We start from the raw sequence: 21860 nt of genomic DNA, 5'->3' as shown, positions 1-21860 counted from the left end.
TTTCTGACTTACTTCACTCTGTACGACAGTCTCTACATCCATCCACCTCACTACAAATAACTCAGTTTTGTTCCTTTTTATGGCTGAGTAATATTCCACGGTATATATATGTCACATCTTCTTAATCCATTCATCTGTTGATGGAGACTTAGGTTGTTTCCATGTCCTGGCTATTGTAAATAGAGCTGCAATGAACATTATGGTACATGACTCTTTTTGAATTATGGTTTTCTATGGGTATATTCCCAGTAGTGGGATTGCTCGGTCATATGGTAGTTCTATTTTTCGTTTTTTAAGGAACATCCATACTGTTCTCCATAGTGGCTGTATCAATTTATATTCCCACCAACAGGGCAAGAGGGTTCCTTTTTCTCCACACCCTCTCAAGCATTTATTATTTGTAGAGTTTTTTGATGATGGCCATTCTGACCAGTGTGAGATGATATCTCATTGTAGTTTTGATTTTCATTGCTCTAATGATTAATGATGTTGAGCATTCTTTCATGTGTTTGTTGGCAATCTGTATATCTTCTTTGGAGAAATGTCTATTTAGGTCTTTGGCCCATTTTTGGATTGGGCTGTTTGTTTTTTTGCTATGAAGCTGCATGTGTTGCTTGTATGATTTGGAGATTAATCCTTTGTAAGTTGCTTCATTTGAAAATATTTTCTCCCATTCTGAGGGTTGTCTTTTCGTCTTGTTTACGGTTTCCTTTGCTGTGAAAAAGCTTTTAAGTTTCATTAGGTCTCATTTGTTTATTTTTCTTTTTATTTCCATTTCTCTACGAGGTGGGTCAAAAGGATCTTCCACTGGTTTATGTCATAGCATGTTCTGCCTATGATTTCCTCTAAGAGTTTGATGGTGTCTGGCCTTACATTTAGGTGTTTAATCCATTTTGAGTTTATTTTTGTGGATGGTGTTAGGGAGTGTCCTAATTTCATTCTTTTACATGTACCTGTCCAGTTTTCCAAGCACCACTTATTAGAGACTATTTTTCTCCACTGTATATTCTTGCCTTCTTTATCAAAGATAAGGTGACCATATGTGCGTGGGTTTATCTCTGGGCTTTCTATCCTGTTCCATTGATCTATATTTCTGTTTTTGTACCAGTATCATACTGTCTTGATTACTGTAGCTTTGTAGTATTGTCAGAAGTCAGGGAGCCTGATTCCTCCAGCTTTGTTTTTCTTTCTCAAGATTGCTTTGGCTATTCAGGGTCTTTTGTGGTCCCATACAAATTGTGAAATTTTTTGTTCTAGTTCTGTGATAAATGCCATTGTAGTTTGACAGGGATTGCATTGAATCTGTATATCATTTTGGGTAGTAGAGTAATTTTCACAATGTTGATTCTTCCAATAAAAGAACATGGTATGTTTCTCCATCTATTTGTATCATCTTTAGTTTCTTTCATCAGTGTCCTATAATTTTCTGAATGTAGGTCTTTTGTCTCCTTAGGTAGGTTTATTCCTAGATATTTTATTCTTTTTGTTGCAATAGTAAATGGGAGTGTTTTCTTAATTTCACTTTCAGATTTTTCATCATTAGTGTAGAGGAATGCAAGAGAGTTCTATGCATTAATTTTGTATCCTGCTACTTTACCAAGTGCAGTTGATTATCTCTAGTAGTTTTCTGGTAGCATCTTTAGGATTCTCTATGTTTAGTATCATGTTATCTGCAAATAGTGATAGCTTTACTCCTTCTTTTCCGATTTGGATTCCTTTTATTTCCTTTTCTCATCTGATTGCCGTGGCTAACACTTCCAAAACTATATTGAATAATACTGGTGAGAGTGGGCAACCTTGTCTTGTTCCTGATCTTAGTGGAAATGGTTTCAGTTTTTCACCATTGAGGATGTTGTTGGCTGTGGGTTTGTCATATATGGCCTTTATTATGTTGAGGAAAGTTCCCTCTATGCCTACTTTCTGGAGGGTTTTTTATCATAAATGGGTGTTGAATTTTGTCAAAAGCTTTCTCTGCATCTATTGAGATGATCATATGGTTTTTCTCCTTCAATTTGTTAATATGGTGTATCACAGTGATTGATTTGCGTATGTTGAAGAATTCTCGCCTTCCTGGGATAAACCTCACTTGATCATAATGTATGATTCTTTTAACGTGCTTTTGGATTCTGTTTGCTAGTATTTTGTTGAGGATGTTTGCATCTTTGTTCATCAGTGATATTGGCCTGTAGATTTCTTTCTTTGTGACATCATTTTCTGGTTTTGGTATCAGAGTGATGGTGGCCACGTAGAATGAGTTTGGGAGTGTTCCTCCCTCTGCTATATTTTGGGTGAGTTTGAGAAGGATAAGTGTTAGCTCTTCTCTAAATGTTTTATAGAATTCACCTGTGAAGCCATCTGGTCCTGTGCTTTTGCTTGTTGGAAGATTTTAATCACAGTTTCAATTTCAGTGCTTGTGATTGGTCTCTTCATATTTTCTATTTCTTCCTGATTCAGTCTTGGAAGGTTGTGCATTTCTAAGTATTTGTTCGTTCTTTCCAGGTTGTCCATTTTATTGGTATATAGTTGCTTGTAGTAATCTCTCATTATCTTTTGTGTTTCTGCATTGTCAGTTTTTACTTCTCCTTTTTCATTTCTAATTCCATGGATTTGAGTTTTCTCCCTTTTTTTCTTGGTAAGTCTGGCTAATGGTTTATCAATTTTGTTTATCTTCTCAAAGAACCAGCCTTTATTTATTGTTCTTTGCTATCATTTCCTTCATTTCTTTTTCATTTATTTCTGATCTGATCTTTATGATTTCTTTCCTTCTGCTAACTTTGGGGCTTTTCTGTTCTTCTTTCTCTAAGTGCTTTAGGTGTAACTTTAGGTTGTTTATTTGAGATGTTTCTTGTTTCTTAAGGTAGGCTTGTATAACTATAAAGTTCTCTCTTAGATCTGCTTTTGCTGCCTCCCATAGGTTTCGGGTTATTGTGTTTTCATTATCATTTGTTTCTTAGTACTTTTTGACTTCCTCTTTGATTTCTTCTGTGATCTCTTGGATATTAAGTAGTGTCTTGTTTAGCCTCCATGTGTTTGTATTTTTTACAGATTTTCCCCTGAAATTGATATCTAGTCTCATAGCATTGTTGTTGGAAAAGATACTTGATATGATTTCAATTTTCTTAAATTTACCAAGGCTTGATTTGTGACCCAAGATATGATCTATTCTGGAGAATATTCCATGAGCCCTTGAGAAGAATGTGTATGCTGTTGTTTTTGGAGGGAATGTGCTATAAATATCAATTAAGTCCATCTTGTTTAATATATCATTTAAAGCTGTTGTGTTTCCTTATTTATTTTCATTTTGGATGATCTGTCCATTGGTGAAAGTGGGGTGTTAAAGTCCCCTACTATGATTGTGCTACTGTCAATTTCCCCTTTTATGACCTTTAGTAATTTCCTTATGTATTGAGGTGCTCCTATGTTGGGTTCATAAATATTTACAATTGTTATATCTTCTTCTTGGATCGATCCCTTGGTCATTATGTAGTGTCCTTCTTTGTTCTTGTAATAGTCTTTGTTTTAAAGTCTATTTTGTCTGATATGAGAATTTCTACTTCAGCTTTCTTTTGATTTCCATTTGCATGGAATATCTTTTTCCATCCCCTCACTTTCAGTCTGTATGTGTCTATAGGTCTGAAGTGGGTCTCTTGTAGACAGCATATATATGGGTCTTGTTTTTGTATACATTCAGCCAGTCTATGTCTTTTAGTTGGAGTATTTAGTTCATTTACATTTAAGGTAATTATCGATATATATGTTCCTATTGCCATTTTCTTAATTATTTTGGGTTTATTATTGTAGGTATTTTCCTTCTCTTGTTTTTCCTGCCTAGAGAAGTTCCTTTAGCTTTTGTTGTAAAGCTGGTGTGTTGGTACTGAATTCTCTTAGCTTTTGCTTGTCTGTAAAACTTTTCAATTCTCTGTCAAATCTGAATGAGATCCTTGCTGGGTAGAGTAATCTTGGCTGTAGATTTTTCTCTTTCATCACTTTCAACATGTCCAGCCTCTTCCTTCTGGCTTGCAGAGTTTCTGCTGAAAGTTAAGCTGTTAACCTTATGGGGATTCCCTTATGTGTTACTCATTGTTTTTCCCTTGCTGCTTTTAATATTTGTTCTTCGTATTTAATTTTTGATAGTTTGACTAATATGTGTCTTTGTGTGTTTCTACTTGTAGTTTTCCTGTATGGGACTCTCTGTATTTCCTGGACTTGACTAACTATTTCCTTTCCCATATTAAGGAAGTTTTCAAGTGTAATGTCTTCAAATATTTTTTCAGTCCTTTTCTTTTTCTCTTCTTCCTCTGGGACCCCTATAATTCGAATGTTGGTGCATTTAATGCTGTCCCAGAGATCTCTGAGACTGTCCTCAATTCTTTCCATTCTTCCTTCTGTATTCTGCTTTGCAGTAATTATTTCCACTATTTTATCTTCCAGGTCACTTATCCGTTCTTCTGCCTCACTTTTTCTGCTATTGACCTCTTCTAGAGAATTTTAAATTTCATTTATTGTGTTGTTCATCTCTGTTTGTTTGCTCTTTAGTTCTTCTAGGTCTTTGTTAAATGTTTCTTGTATTTCCTCCATTCTATTTCCAAGATTTTGGATCATCTTTCCTATCATTATTCTGAATTCTTTTTCACATAGACTGCCTATTTCCTCTTCATTTTCTCGTTCTGGTGGTTTTTCGCCTTGCTCCTTCATCTGCTGGGTGTTTCTCTGTCTTCTCATTTTGCTTAACTTACTGTGTTTGTAGTCTCCTTTTTGCATGCTGCAGGTTCTTAGTTCCCGTTGTTTTTGGTGTCTGTCTCCAGTGGCTAAGGTTGTTTCAGTGGGTTGTGTAGGCTTCCTGGTGGAGGGGACTAGTACCTGTGTTCTGGTGGATGAGGCTGGATCTTATCTTTCTGTTGGGCAGGTCCATGTCTGATGGTGTGTTTTGGGGTGTCTTTTGCCTTATTATGATTTTAGGCAGACTCTGTGCTATGAATGGGTTTGTGTTCCTGTCTTGCTAGTTGTTTGGCATAGGGTGTCCAGCACTGTAGCTTGCTGGTCATTAAATGGAGCTGGGTCTTGGCATTGAGGTGGATATCTCTGGGAGATTTTTGCCTTTTGATATTATGTGGAACTCAGAGGTCTCTTGTGGACCAGTTTCCTGAACTTGGCTCTCCCACTTCAGCGGCACAGCCCTGACACCTGGATGGAGCACCAAGGGCCTGTCCTCCACTTGGCTCTGAATAAAAGGGAGAAAAAAGAAGAAGATAAAATAAAATTAAATTAAGTAAAATAAAAGAAAATTAAATTATTAAAATAAAAAATGATTATTAAGAAAAAATGTTTTTTTAAGTAAAAAAAACAAAGAAACAATAAAAACAGACAGACAGAACCCTAAGACAAATGGTAAAAGCAAAGCTAAACAGACAAAGTCACACACAGAAGCATACACATACACACTCACAAAAAGAGAAAAAGGGGAAATATATATATATATATACTTGCTCCCAAAGTCCACCTCCTCAATTTGGGATGATTTGTTGTCTATTCATGTATTCCACAGATGCAGCGTACATCAAATTGATTGTGGAGATTTAATCCACTGCTCCTGAGGCTGCTGGGAGAAATGTCCCTTTCTCTTCTTTGTTCACACAGCTCCCTGGGTTCAGCTTTGGATTTGGACCTGCCTCTGTGTGTAGGTTGCCGGAGGGCATCTATTCTTCGCTCAGACAGGGTGGGGTTAAAGAAGCAGCTGATTCGGGGGCTCTGGCTCACTCATTCTGGGGGAAAGGAGGGGTACGGGGCGAACCTGGGGTGGCAGAGGCCGGCGGGACGTTGCACCAGCCTGAGGCATGCTGTGTGTTCTCCTGGGGAAGTTGTCCCTGGATCCCGGGCCCCTGGCAGTGGCGGGCTGAACAGGATCCCCGGAAGGGAGGTGTGGATAGTGACCTGTGCTCACACTCAGGCTTCTTGGTGGCGGCAGCAGTGGCCTTATCGTCTCATGCCGGTGTCTGTGGTCTGCGCTGTTAGCTGCGTCTCACGCCCGTCTCTGGAGCTCCTTTAAGCAGCACTCTTAATCCCCTCTCCTGACACACCAGGAAACAAGGAGGGAAGAAAAAGTCTCTTGCCTCTTCGGCAGGTCCAGACTTTTTCCCAGACTCCCTCCCGGCTAGCCATGGCGCACTAGCCACTTCAGGCTGTGTTCACGCCGCCAACCCCAGTCCTTTCCCTGCGCTCCGACCGAAGCCCGAGCCTCAGCTCCCAGCCCCGCCTGCCCCTGCGGGTCAGCAGACAAGCCTCTCGGGCTGGTGAGTGCCGGTCGGCACCGATCCTCTGTGCGGGTATCTCTCCGCTTTGCCCTCCGCACCCCCGCTACTGTGCTCTCCTCCACGGCTCCGAAGCTTTCCCCCTCCACCACCCGCAGTCTCTGCCCGCAAAGGGGCTTCTAGTGTATGGAAACCTTTCCTCCTTCACGGCTCCCTCCCACTGGTGCAGGTACCATCCCTATTCTTTGTTTCTGTTTTTTCTTTTTTCTTTTGCCCTACCCAGGCACGTGTGGAGTTTCTTGCCTTTTGGGAGGTCTGAGGTTTTCTGCCATCATTCAGCAGGTGTTCTGTAGGAGTTGTTCCACATGTAGATGTATTTCTGATGTATCTGTGGGGAGGAAGGTGATCTTCATGTCTTACTCTTCTGCCATCTTGAAGCCCCCCCTTATATATTGTTGTATGATCTGATACACAAATACAGCAAGAAAAATTGGGGGGAGGGAAAAGAATATAGAGATTTAAAAATTTAGCTGTTTTCAGTAATCTTAATTGATGATGGTATTGTTGTTATTCTGAGACTTTTGTAATAATTATGAGATGTTCTTATTCTAATTCTGTGTTTTTAAGAACCAGGATTCTTGATTTAGAATAAAGGAGATACAAATGCAATATATATATATATATAGATATATATATAGATATATATAGATATATATATATATACCCTCTGCATATGCTAAGCAGAAAAAGGCAGCATTGCTGTCTGGTTGTGGGACTCCCCCATTTACCTTTTCTTCCTTTGGATTCCAGGTCACGTGGACTTCATCCTTCTCCTTCAAAAGCATGCAGTGTCCCTGTTGGGATTGTAAAATGTATTATCTTGAATAAAATGAACCAAAACTAGTGAGGACCCAAAACCAAAAGAAACACCTAATGATCAATCCAGAATCAATTTGAGAGACTTGGAAAGGAAAATATGAGAGGACAATGTATTTTCTTCTTAACATTTGACATGTACCCTAATCATTCTAAAATTCTCTTAATTGTTCATTTTTATGAATCATCCTCAAATCCACAGAAACTTGTCTTGAAGTTGTTTTTTATTGTGTTAAATATAATGAATGACTTAAAAGGGACAACCAGATGACTAACAATATTCCTATTCCTATTATTTAATGATTATTGCTGGGGAAATGTGTAGGAAATCTTCCCTTATAATGGTGAAAACTGTGCTTGGCAAAGCAGAATTCCTGGGACTCCAGTGGGAGAAAAATCTTAAATTGGATGTGAATGAATAGATAGATGGATGTTCAAAACAACAGGGTAGATTGTGAGAGGATAAATGACTCAAGGATACAGCCATGGTAGTGTTTAAAATCATCTAAAAATCTGCTTTATAGAAAAATCAGCTGTCTTTGTGATGGCAAGAACAGTTCCAGGTTTATGCCAGCCTACTTTATTTCAATGTTGATATTCCCTTTTTCTAATGCATGAGCTGATGTAAGGTAAATGTTACTGTTTTACAGAAGATGAATGACCGAGAAAAAAAGAAACACATCCAAGAGAAAGACATCTACTCCCTAATCCTAATTATTCTTGACATCTAAAATTTTAATTTATTTGATAGTGTTTTGCTCCATAATATATGAATTATAGGAAAAGGTTTTATATTCATTTATCCTGATTTGCTGTGAAAAGTTCTTTGTTCTTTTGTTCTAAATTAATTTTCAGTTTGCCCTATTCACTCTCAAAAATTCCCTGTTTTGGACAGTAAATGATGCCTTTACCTGAATTATGAACTCCTCCTGTTCTAATCTTGCAGGGATTTTTGTCCAGGACCCTTTAACACTGCTGTGTTTAGACTTCAAGAGCACAATCCATCCCACTTCTTCGATAGCATCTTTCCTAATGATCAGGAGACGGCAACTGCTCCTGACTCAGTGAGTCAGTCTCATTGACTCATAGTAATTAAGAGCATGGACTTTTAAGGGGAAATGTCAGGGCTGAAGACCTACTTTGTCATTCATCTGCTGTATAACCTTGGACAAATTATTAACATCCATTTATCTCATTTTCCTTATCTGTAAAAGGGTGTAATAACAGTACCTGCCTTATGGGCTCACTCTGAAGATTTAATGAGTTAGTGTATGCAAATCACTTTAAAATAATGGGTGCATATTAAGCAGAATATTAAATGGTATTACCTTAAGTGAAATCCTCTTACCTAGCTTCATCTTGTGGAAACAAACTTTCAGAGTCTTTCCTTTTTCTTCACATCATCATGAAGAAATAATTACTAACTTACTTGCTACATAAATGAGAGAGGTTTTCCTCTCTCACATATGTAACACTTTACTTTCTCTAACTCAGAGTCAAATTTTTTTGTTTGTTTACTTTTCTATGCATTATTATTTATATCTAATATACTTCTATGTTTTTCTAGACTTTCCAATAATAATTGAATATCTTCTGGATGTTAATATTACAGGTAAAAATCCTGTGTGTCTTAAAAGAGCATGACAAAATGTGATAGAATTCATGGAAAAGAAACAACTTCATATTCCTAAGTTTATTAAAAAGTTTAATGTGTATAATACCATATTTGAATTTCAAAAAAATATTCTGTGTTTATGAAGTAACAGAATGACTAGTATATGGAGTGTACATGTACAGATTGAAACTACATAGAAAGAAGTTATCTTTAATAGCTGAAAGCATCAAAGGTGTACTGATCTTATCAGTAACAAATTTCCCAGCATGAGATATATTCAAATATATAATGATCAAGGGTAATCTTTGGGCCTGTGTGTGGAGAGGAAGAATGGACTGGATGGGTAGTTGGGTCAATCAAAAATCTTTGTCCCTCTTTCTGTGAGATTTTCAAATTTCTAATACAAATAAATATATTTTTATTTAATTAATTAATTTATTTATTTTTGGATGTGTTGGGTCTTCATTGTGGTGCTCAGCCTTCAGTAGTTGTGGCTCATGGGCTCTAGAGTGTAGGCTCAGTAGTTGTGGCACACAGGCTTAGTTGCTCCATGGCATGTGGGATCTTCCCAGACCAGGTATGGAACCCATGTTCCTTGCATTGGCAGGCAGATCCTTAACCACTGAGCCACCAGGGAAGTCCCATAAATGCATTTTTGGAAAATTTACTTATTAAGGAATTTGTGGCTAAGCATTTTGCAGAGTGAAAAATATAATTTCAACTGAAACAGTTATGTATGTTTCAAATCAATTTTTAAAATTTGGCTTTTGGCTTTCAGCTTCCTTAGACTGAAGTTTGAACTGTACATATGTTACTTTTAATATTAACAGTCAACTCATGTCCTGTCCTTCTGCCTTGCTCTCCCAAGGAGGAATCTGTAATCAGAATCACACTGAAGGGCACAGTTCTGCTTTGATTTGTATGTGATCATTGTTTTTTCTATATACATAACTTGAAAGGAATGTTAATTATTGATGAGCTAAAGAGCAGACTACGTGGTTATTTTGTGTTGGAGTGGTCCAAAGACCAAGTGTAAGGCAGAGGTGATTAATCCTCATCCATTCATGAGTCACATGGGGTAACCTGCTTGTCTGAAAGACGTTAATGATCAGGGCTGCTTGCCTCTGTGTAGGAAGCTCCACCACGACAGTCTGAATGAAGCCTGTCTGCTCCTGGGATAACTTTTCAAGTTGGCTACTCTCCTCTGTAGGGGTAATTGGGCCCAAGTTAGGTGAAATTAAAGTCTGGCTCTCTGTGGAAATAGACCACCGTTGTTGCAGACATTGTCAAGACTGATGTGTACCTCCTTGACTCTTCCACCCTCTGCATGATCCATGCCTTGTAAGCAGTGGAAAATACAATCAAAAATGATAAACTCAAAAGGCAGAGTCTTAAAAGAAACCTTTTCCTTTACTTCACTAGTCACAATTTATGAGAGATGCCAGGAGACTTTTCTAAAAAGACAAGGAAATAAGATAGGCTATGGATTTGTTCCTGACAGCTGGGGGCTGTCTCATTGAGCCAGGAAAGCAGGAGAAAAGAGGTAATTGAAAGAACCAGGCTGATCCATGTGAGAGAAGGGACTTTGGGGAAGAGAGAGCAGTAGCCTTGGGTTGAGCGGCCTGACTGCCACAAGTGATTGATGGGATGGAAGAGCACTGAAGGGCCCTCCAAAATATGCATAGTCAGTTGTGTTAAAGTGACGTGAAAACCTAAGTATAACAAGTCACCATTCTTGAAGACAGTTTAGCAATTACAACCACCAGTTAGTAACCCATGTATGTCTAGTTCAGATCTCTTTTCTGAGGCTCAGTCCCATATAGCAGATTTCAATTACAAATCTCTACCTGGAGGCTCCATGAGCACCTCAAATTTCCCATGGCCAAATCTGTACTCCACATCATTTTCCCCAGCATGCCCACTCCATCCCAGAATTTTCATCCTTTTTCATCATTGGTGAATCAATCGAACCCCTTCAATCAAGCAGGAATCCTATGCATTATTTTTTAGACCTTTTTTATTATATAAAGTTTTCTTTTCTGTAACTGAAACCAAGTTTCCCTACTGAGTTTATGATTAACCTCTCTATCCAAAACAATTTCCCCCCTTCTTGTCCTGCCCTGTTCCCCTCAGGACTAAGGAGTAACCAAGAAAATGGGGGATGGAAACCCCGCAGGACACTTGGGGAACTCTCTTGAGTATATGAGCCCCTCTATCCTGTGGGATTTTCCCAGACCAGGTATGGAATTCGTGTCCCCTGCATTGGCAGGCAGATTCTTAACCACTCTTGAAGTAAAAGACTTTGCTTTAGTCCCTTATGCCTCCCCGAGTCTCAGAAAGGCTGGCTCAAGGGTCAATGATTAGAAGAATGTCAACATGTAGAAGGAATAGCAGTTGGGCCAATGGAAGTGGTAACAACATAAACAATAGATGAGCCATATAGCTGAGTCACAGAACTTTAGTTCCTCCCTGAAGGACATAGATAACAGTGTCTGATACACAGTCTTCAGTTGTTTTTACAGAAACCGGACTCCCATCAGATGAAAACTGCTGAGTCCAAGCATGTAGACCACAGACCAGTTGGAGCCAGGAGGATGATGATGCTTGAAACTTCACCTTGATGCCAGCCAATCCGAGAAAGGAGCATGAGCTGATCACACACCCTGAAGCCCTCTCCCTCACATTGTTTTTAAAATCCCTTCCCTGAAAGCCATTGGGGAGTTTGTATCTTTGAGCATGAGCTACCCATTCTCCCTGCTTGGCACCTGCAATGCCTGCTATACTTTCCTTCAAAACCCAGTGGCAGCAGATTGGCTTTACCACACATCAAGAGAGTAGACCCGAGTCCAGGTTCAATAACATAACCAAGAAACTATTAGGTGCTCTCAAGGTTCTTTCTGTCTGCCTCCTCCCTCTCTATCCTCACTTCTGCTTTGTGGATTCAGGTCTGAAAAATTGTCCAGCTGGACTGTGGCAATTCACCTCTGCCTCCACTCTCAAAAGATATCCTCCTAAATGTGAAGGTAATTGCATGATCCCAATTCTTTGCATTCTACAGTGATGCTGCTTGCTCAGAGGGAAGCAGTCAACATTTTAAAGAATGACATCCATTCTCTTTCTGATTATACCTCTCCCTATTTCTCCGACCTTACCTCCTGCTAGACACCTATCGTGCATTTTCTGCAGCTTCTGTATTGGAGCAAATAGGGTGTTTCTAAACATGCCATGTTCTTTCAGCCTCTAAACTTCTATGGGATTTCCTTTCCTTTACCTTTACTGTGCACTTCTCATCTTCAGTGTCTATAAGCTCTTCCCTAATTTTGCAGTTTGTAGCGATCTCCCTCTTCACAACCTCCCAGCACTTCTGTGATTGTAACCACACTTTTTTTAAAACATAAATTTATTGATTGATTGATTTTATTTTTGTCTGTGTTGGGTCTTTGCTGTTGCACCACCTTTCTCTAGTTGCGGTGAGCGTGGGCTACTCTTTGTTATGGTGCATGGGCTTCTCACTGTGGTGGCTTCTCTTGTTGCAAAGCACGGGCTCTAGGCACGTGGGCTTCAGTAGTTGCAGCACGCAGGGTCAGTAGCTGTGGCACACGGGCTTAGTTGCTCTGTGGCATGTGGGATCTTCCTGGACCAGGGCTCAAACCCATGTCCCCTGAATTGGCAGGCGGATTCCTAACCACTGTGCTACCAGGGAAACCCTGTAACCACATTTTAATAAGGCATTGCCTACTTGTCTAGTTTTCTATTCGTCTGTACACTTTTTTTTTTTTTTTTTTGCAGTACGCGGGCCTCTCACTGTTGTGGCCTCTCCCGTTGCGGAGCACAGGCTCCAGACGCACAGGCTCAGTGGCCGTGGCTCACGGGCCCAGCCGTTCTGTGGCATGTAGGATCTTCCCGGACCGGGGCACGAACTCGTGCCCCCTGCATCAGCAGGCGGACTCCCAACCACTGCGCCACCAAGGAAGCCCTCATCTGTACACTTTTGAAAGGAGGGACTATGTCTTATTCATCTGTTAATTCCTAGTTCCTGGCATAGAACTTAATATGTAACAAAACTTCAATAAATAACTAGGCAATTAAGTTGGTGGATCAGTTATTATTATTTAAGTGGTAAAGGTTATATGTTGTTGGCTTCGTTTTTGAGTGTAGGATAGAATCTGTAACCACACTGAGGGTCACCTCCCTTACATGCTCTCTAGGTGGGAGAGAAGAGTATGAAAGCACAGGATGCTATGGCTTGCCTCCTTGGCTGGTGCAAACCCAGCAAGGACCCCTGGGAACAGAGACTGCGCAGCTTTGCTTTTGCACCTCAGAGGAGATGGGGAGGAGAAACGGTGCTGCTAGTTCTAATTAACTGATTAATGGCAAGATGCCCAACATGTCTTACTCCATAGAATGGTGGGCATGTTGCTTTTAGAAATATTCCCTGAAGGATTATCATTTGGAAAATAGATGCCATTTCTTAGGCTACCTACAATCAGAAGATCTGGACAGGGGAAACTTTCAGCGTATGAGAAGGAGACTCTCAGATGAGGAGATGATATTGTCAGAACACTTCCAGAAGGAGGAAAGAGATGATCCCACTACAGTTTGGATTGGAAGTGTTCCCCTGCTAGAGTTGCTTATTAGTTAAGATAAGTCTACCAAAAAGAAACAACTCAAAAATACTGAATATATATTTTTAAAAACATATCTTTTATGTGTTTGAAACTGGATGATAAAACTATAATCTATTTTTTAAGCATAAATGCCTTCTAGGGACTTCCCTGGTGGTCCAGTGGTTAAGACTCTGTGCTTCCAATGCAGGGAGTGTGGGTTCCATGCCTGGTTGGGGAACTAAGATCTCACATGCCTTCTATATTTTTACAATAGACCAAGGTATTTGTAAAAGTGCAGAAACTAGATGCTTTATCTCAGTTTTCAATTAAATATGACATCACCAAACATTAGAATGAAGCACCGGTAGAGTGGCATAAAACACAAGGAGGAAACTTGACATGGCTTTGTTTGCTCTCTCTGACTCTTACTAACCCTTTAATCATAGGGCAGTTATTTAACTTCTCAGATCTTTCCTCATCAGGATAGATTGAGGATTAAACTGATGAGTGGATATGTAAATCATATAATCCAGTTCCTGGATTACAGCAGGAAGTCAATAAATGGGATTTCTTGCTTTTGTTATTTTTATTTTCCCCCCATTCATTTAAATACATTCTGAGCGACTTTCTAAGAGCCACAGGCTGGGATAGATTAGGGGGTTTAAAGACAACTCAGCTGCTCACTGTCATGCAAGGACTCACAGCCTGAGGTATGAAGGGAATGGTTGTGGAGATGAAAACTCTCCAGGATAGAATGAAGGTATATGGGGGTGTGCAAGGTCACCCACACTGACTTTTTTTTTTAACATCTTCATTGGAGTATAATTGCTTTACAAGGGTGTGTTATTTTCTGCTTTATAACAAAGTGAATCAGTTATACATATACATATGTTCCCATATCTCTTCCCTCTTGTGTCTTCCTCCCTCCCACCCTCACTATCCCACCTCTTTAGGTGGTCACAAAGCACCAAGCTGATCTCCCTGTGCCATGTGGCTTCTTCTCACTAGATATCCACCCTACGTTTGGTAGTGCATATATGTCCATGCCACTCTCTCACTTTGTCACATATATATGGAATCTAAGAAAATAAAAAAATGTCATGAAGAGCCTAGGGGTAGGACGGGAATAAAGACACAGACTTACTAAAGCATTGACTTGAGGATATGGGGAGGGGGGAGGATAAGCTGTGACCTTCTTTTAAAAGTAAGAAGTATTTAATCTTTGGAGAAGAAAGGAAGGGTGCCATGACAGAAGAATGGGTTGAAATAAGGTCTCAGTCATAGTGCACTTGAAGACTATAAGCTTTCAGAATGAGAGAATCCTGAAACCAAAGATACATGGGGAGGGAGAGACAGGTGCAGGGAACTCATGGAGGAGAGTGGACCCACGAACTCAGGACATTTTATTGGAGAATCTGTTTCGATAAAAATCTTGTTTATTTATTCATACAATTTAAAATTTATATAGCTTGTTTAGCAATTAATTTAAAATTATTCATGCACAAAATGGTAATTTATTATGTGATTTGTAGAAATAAAACAAAAAAACATTTTCAAAAAATAGTGAAATGAATATTCAATATGCTTTTAAATCTATTATACTTACTAATTGTACATGATCCTTTATTTCTCTTATCATCATTATTATTATTACATCCTAACACAGCATGATTGAACATACCTCATTATATTTTAATATCTTTCTTTAACACTCTGTGAGGCAGTAAATTAAAGGTTTGGTTCTAAGTTTTCTTTTTTCCACTGATTAAAATTAGTGGCTGTCATCAGAAGAAGAAACTTCACAAAGTTATGCAGCTATAAATGAAAGGCATGCATGATGGAATCGCTATCAAGTTTAAATTTTAAGGTGCACATTATATTTGTTTTGGCAAACTGTTGCATATCTTTCTCTTTACTGGTTCCTAACTCCAGAAAGAAAATCTGGTACTTCCAAAGACATTTTAAATCTCATTCATCAACTATGCAAGCTTTTAATAAAATTTAGTAGTGCATTATTATGATGTTGATGTTACTTCATTGCAAACTAATCAAAATGGTTTATTTTTTAAAAAATGTTAATAAAATTATTTTATTATATTTTTAATTAGGAGCATTTTCAACAAGTTAGAAAATTATGTTTCCAATTTACTTAGTGTGAAAATATCAGAAATTTTGTGGTTTCACATGTCATTTTTGGCAACAAAATCACATACAATGAAAACATTTCCAAATAACTATTTTCAAAATGCAGTTTGTTTCTCACATTTTTCATAACTTGAAGATACATATTAAAATGATTATTTTAATTTAAAAATAGCCACTAGATATCATGTGACTGATTGGCTTCATATCAAAGCTGAAATAGTGAGCTTACTCAGGAAAAAAAACAGGGTTCAATGAAAGGGAAATTAACTCATCTTTATATCCAAAAATTCTCCCAAGGACTTTGTCATGAAGAAAGCTTTGAGCCTTTGCAGGGTTAAAATAAAACATCTGCATGACCTTCTCCCATTGCATTGCAATGTAAAATTAAAATGGCGATACCTTAAGAAGCATTGATTTTATTAAAGTAATATTTTGCATTATGTTGTGCTCTCCTGGTGGCTTCTAGCTGCCCACATAAATACTGTTCCTGGTGTGACACAGTCTAACCTGCTGCTCACTTAAATTTGTGCTGTTCTCTTAGGGTAAAGATTGAGATTAATATCCAAGCCCCTATAGGAGTTTGTTAATTGCATTTATGTGACTGAGCTCTAATCAATGAATCTGCCTGGAAACAGCCCGTTTTACTTCCAGTAACCTCTTAGTCTCAGTACTCTTCTTACTTCTGTGCAAAGCACAGCAAAATTGGAAACTGCACACTAATAATAGGGGTGTCAAAAAATGATGGACTCCTGGTACCCTGAATCCCCAAGTGGAAGAACAACCACGGACCAGGAATATCTTCCTTGGCAGTTAAGTGAGTTAGAGACTTATTTTGTGTTTTACCATTTGTGTTAGAACCCTTTCAAATGATGTCCACATTCCAACCCTCGAAACCTGTGAATATGTTAGGTTATATGACAATGGAGAATAAAGGTTTAGGTGACCTTGAGATAAAGAGATTATCCTGAATTATCCAATTGGGCCCAGTGTAATCACAAGAGTTTTACAGTGAAAGAGTAGAGTATGTCAGAGTGATTCATTGTAAGATTATCCAATTAGCCATTGTGGACTTTGAAGAGGGAAAGAGGCCACAAGCCAAAAAATGTTGGCAGCCTCTCAAAGCCAGCAAAAACAAGAAAACCGACTTTCCCATGGAGCCTTGAGAAGGAACACAACCCTGCTGAAACGTTGATTTTAGCTCACTGAGACGCATTTTGTTCTTCTGATCTCTAGAACAGTAAACTAAAAAGTTTGTCCTGTTTTAAATGGCCAAGTCTGTGATAATTTGTTAGGACAGCAATAGGAATCTAATATAACCACTCACATTGCACCTACCTTCACCTCCTTTGTACACCATTGGATCTGGGGGTTCATTTGATACCATAGCTAAATTGCAAAATAATACTTTGTGGTGTGTTTGAAACATTGTCTTAGCAAACGGGCACTGGGCATTGAGGTTAACTGTTATCCTAATTTGGAACCCCAAGACTCATGGTGTGAAGTGAAGGCATATTTGGTTCAATGTTACCTAAAATAACATGACAGGTTAACCATACACCTGATAGTCTTATGGCTTTCAGTGAAGCGGTTGGAAAGATCCAGATGGTTAGTGTGTTTTGACTATTATTGGTTTCCTTCAGTAGGGAATATAAGAAAAAAATGTTTAGACTAAAATGGATGGCTTCCCAAGTCAAGATGGAAGGAGATAGAAAGTTCAGAGGTCAAGAAGCTATAGGTCGGAAAGCCTGACTCCTTCTGGAAACCTAAGTGGTAAGGTGTCATCCAAGAAGGGTGTTAATGACAGAAGAAAAAGTGGGTTGAAAAACCTGAACTCAAACTGGTGGCAAGCACTGAAGTAGGGGTATGCTATTCCTTCAGGTCTATTTGACATGGCCTTGATGTAGATGTCAGTAAGCTGGGAGAGAGATGGAGAGAGAGAGAGAGAGAGAGAGCCTGAGACAAGACCTCAGGAATATGTGTTCACCCTGTGAGAAGGGATGGGAAGACAAAGGAGAAGAGGAAGTCTAGATCTCAAATTGTAATTCAACAACAGAAAGATAAAACCCCCTATTTAAAAACAGAAAAAGGATTTGAATAGACTTTCCTCCAAAGAAGATATACAAATGGTCAACAAGCACATGAAAAGATGCTCAACACCATTAGTATCAGGGAAATGCGAACCAAACCGCGGTGAGATACCACATCACAGCCACTAAGTTGTCCATACTAAAAACAAACGAGCAAATGAAAAACCTAGAAAACAACATGTGTTGGTGAGAATATGGAGAAATTGAAACCCATGTATATTGCTAGTGAGAATGTAAAATAGTTCAGCCACTGTGGAAAACAGTTTGGCCCTCCCTCAAAAATTAAACATGGAATAACCATGTGACCCAGGAATTCTGCACTTACATATATAACCAAAAGAATTGAAAAGGTGTTAAAACAAATACTTGTTCATGAATATTTACAGCAGCACTATTTACAATAGCCAAAATGTAGAAACAACTCAGATATCCATCGAGGGATTAATGGATATACAAATTGTTGTGTGTCCATTACATGGAATATTATTCAGCCATAAAAGGTACTGACACAGCATAAATGAACCTTGAAAACACTGCTGAGTAAAAAAGGCCAACACAAAAGGTCACATGTTGTATGACTTCATTTATATGAAATATACAGAATAGATAAATTTGCTGAAACAGAAAGTAGATTGATGATTTACAGGTATTTCAGAGAGGAAGGAATGGGGAGTAGTGGATTCAGGATTTTATTCTGTGGTGATAAAAATGGTTTGAAATAAGATACATGTGGTGGTTGCACAGCATTATGAAAGTATTTAGTGCCACTCATATATGAATATGTGAATTCACCTCATTAAAATAAAGTTGTATATATATTATATGTATGTGCTAGTGTGTATGTTATATATTTTTTTAAGTATAAAATATATCTGGTTCTTGGGAAAAATAAACAAAATAATCAAAGCAGTAGCTAAAATAATTTTAATAAGTGAAAGTGGTTATTAACCAAATAAATGCAAAAATAAGAAATAAATGAGAAATACATTTCAAAACAAAGACACTGAAAAAAATTTATGCAAAGAAGTTAGAAGACATAAATTACATAACAGATTTTCCTAAATGACATGTAGGAAAATGTGAAAACACAGATGTTATCACAGCTAACAAAATATGATTTGCCTACTGGAACCCAGTAGAGATAGAAAACTTAAATATCAGAGATGAATAAACCCAAAAGTTGAGAGATAAACATGAGGGACTTCTCTGGTGGTCCAATGGTTAAGAATATGTCTTGCAATGCAGGGAATGCCAGTTCGATCCCTGGTCAGAGAACTAAAATCTTATATGCCATGGGGCAGCTAAGCCTGTGGACTGCAACTACTGAGCCTGCGTGCCACAACTACAGAGCCCACACACTCTGGAGCCGGCATGCCACAACTAGAGAGAAACCTGTGCACCGCAACAAAGAGCCCATGCACTGCAATGAAAGATCCCGTGTGCTGCAACTAAGACCAGATGCAGCCAATAAATATTTTTTTAAAAAAGAGATAAACATGAGTAAAAATATTAAGTTAGTTATGGAAAAAGAAATGCAAGAAGTCACCAGAGAAAAGTCTTAAATTGCAGAATCTGCTTCTGCCGCCTTGTCTTCTATTCTTCTTCCTTTTATTTTCATGTAAAATTATTTCATTGAAATCTTAATTTATTCTTATAATAGGGGCCATTTGTATCTGTAATAAAGCTTGTTTGTCAGAGGCAGACTTCTTGGAATTTATGTTTTTGGGTTTTCCCATGGTTGCAACAGATCTAGAATAAAAAAAACTAAAATGCACTTCAATTCAATCAATGTAGTTGTTAAAAATTACACTGATATATTCAGGATCCATAGGATCATGGCTACCATACTTAAGTGCAAACATCCTTTTATGGGACAGCCAATTTAAATCATTCTGAGTTGTTGACTTTATGTTGATGGGAAGAGGATGAAATATGATGGAAGTTTCAAAAAGTTTACAATGAACAATTTGGAGGAAATAGTATCATGATATCAGAACACTTTCTTAAGGTTTTATAAAGCAAACCAGCTCTGTTCATTCTACCTCGGGGCCCAATGTTCCCTGGCACTGGGGATTCAGTCACTGATAGAGCTGGCACTGCCCATCCTTACAACACAGATCTTCTGTATTAAGGTGAAGAGAGTGAATTCAAAACAACTAAATACACACTGGCTAAGAATACAAAGGAAACATGAAATAGCTGGTCAAATCTCCCTAATGAATGTAATGAGATAGCATCAAGCATACTGATCATGGCAGTCCAGGAGGCAAGACCAGCTATATAATTTTAAAAATAAAACTGTGGGACCCTCATGCAAAAATAGTTAGGATTTTAAAAATTTTATTGGAGTATAATTTATTTACAGTGTTGTGTTTAATTTCTGCTGTACAACAAAGTGACAAAATTATACATATTCTTTTTCGTATTCTTTTCCATTATGGTTTATCACAGAATATTGAACATAGTTTCCTGCGCTATACAGTAGGACCTTGTTGTTTAAGGAATTTTAAGATGGTAACAACAGGGTATTCAACCAAAGGTAAGCATTTCTGAGGCCAGAGTCCTGCATGATTGCAGAGAACCATGCCAATGAAACCAACAGGTTGTATCCTAGGGAACAGTCATGTTTTAAGCTATCTTTTTATTTGATCATTCACCTATTCACTTATTCATCTAAAGCTAGTATATGAGTGAAGTAAATGGCTAAGGTTCTGCTCTTGTGGAACTTACATTGTGTATAAAATCAGATAAAACAAATATGTCATATGTCAGGAAACTGTATTTATTTTGGAAACTGTATTCAAGAAAGTTCTCTCTGATACTTAGATCTGGTAGAGACATAAATGAAAGGAAGGGTCAAGCCAGATGTCTGTCTGTAGGAAGAGGAGTCCTGGTAGAGGGAAAAGCGGGTTCAGCATTTCTGGGCTGTGTCCTTTTTCAGATGTCTCAACAATGGCAAGGAGTCATGTGACCAACTGAGAACACAGCAGTGGGTGAGAGCAAAGGAGTAATAGCAGAGCGGTACGTCTTAGAGGCCATATAGGGTTTGGATTTTAATTTTTTTAATTTTTTTTTCTTTTAAATGAAAATTGTATATATATATATATATATATATATATATATAGACTTTACATCATGATGTCTTGATATACATATACAAAGTGAAATAATTACTACAGTCAAGCTAATTAACATATCCATTTCCTCACATATTTACCCTTTCTTTTTTGTAGAGAGAGCACCTGAGATCTATACCCTTAGCAAATTTCTAGCATAAAACACAATACTATTATCCATAGTCACCATGCTATACCTTAGATTTCTGGAAGATATACATCCTACATAACTGCAACTTTTTACCTTTGACAAACATCTCCCCATTCTGCTGCCTCCCCAAACCAGTCCCTGGTAACTAACATTCTAGCTATGAATTTGACCTTTGGCCTTCCATAAATAAATGAGATCATACAGTGTTTTTCTTTCTTTCTATCTCACTGAGCATAATTTCCACCAGGTTCATCCATGTGTTGCAGATATCAGGATCTCCTTTTCACTAAGGCTGATAAAATGCTATCATATACATAATTCTCTTTTTTATGTTTCTTTTTTTATTGGAGTATAGTTGATTTACAATAAATGTAACATACAGGATAAAATATTATCATATATATAATTTTCTTTTTTCCTTTCTATATCTTTCTCTTTTTTATTGGAGTACACTTGATTTACAGTATTCTGTTAGTTTCAGGTGTACAACAGTTTTTAAGATTTGTTTTTTATTGTGGTAAGTCACAGAATATAACACACACTATTTTAACCATATTTAACTGTACAGTTCAGTGGCACTAAGTGCACTCATGTTGTTGTGCAACTCTCACTATCACCCCTCTCCTGAAGTTTACACCCTCCTAAACTGGAACCCTGTCCCCTTGAAACGCTAACTCTCCATTCCCCCTCACCATCCCCCCACACCCTGGCCCCCTGGCATCTACCAAAGTACTTTCTGACTATGAGTTTGACTATTCTACGTAGCTTGTGTAAGTGGAATCAATCAGTATTTGTCTGCACCTAAAGTATATTGGAATGCATTTTTAAGGTTAACTGAATATATGTCCTGCAAACAGAGTGTACCTTCTTTTTTTTCCCCCTGTGCTATACAGCAGGCCCTCCCCAGCCATCCACTTCATACATAGTAGTGTATATATGTCAGTCCCAATCTCCCAATCCATCCCACTCTCCCCTGGCTGCGTGGGCCCAGGCGGGCTGAGCGCTGCCCCCTCCA

The sequence above is a fragment of the Delphinapterus leucas genome, chromosome 9 (assembly GCF_059928025.1).
Source record: "Delphinapterus leucas isolate spDelLeu-1000000601 "Yukka" chromosome 9, BTC_Dleu_Yukka2, whole genome shotgun sequence".
Lineage (NCBI taxonomy): Eukaryota > Metazoa > Chordata > Mammalia > Artiodactyla > Monodontidae > Delphinapterus > Delphinapterus leucas.
The sequence above is the reverse complement of the archived record's forward strand: the minus strand, read 5'-3'. Positions refer to the sequence as shown.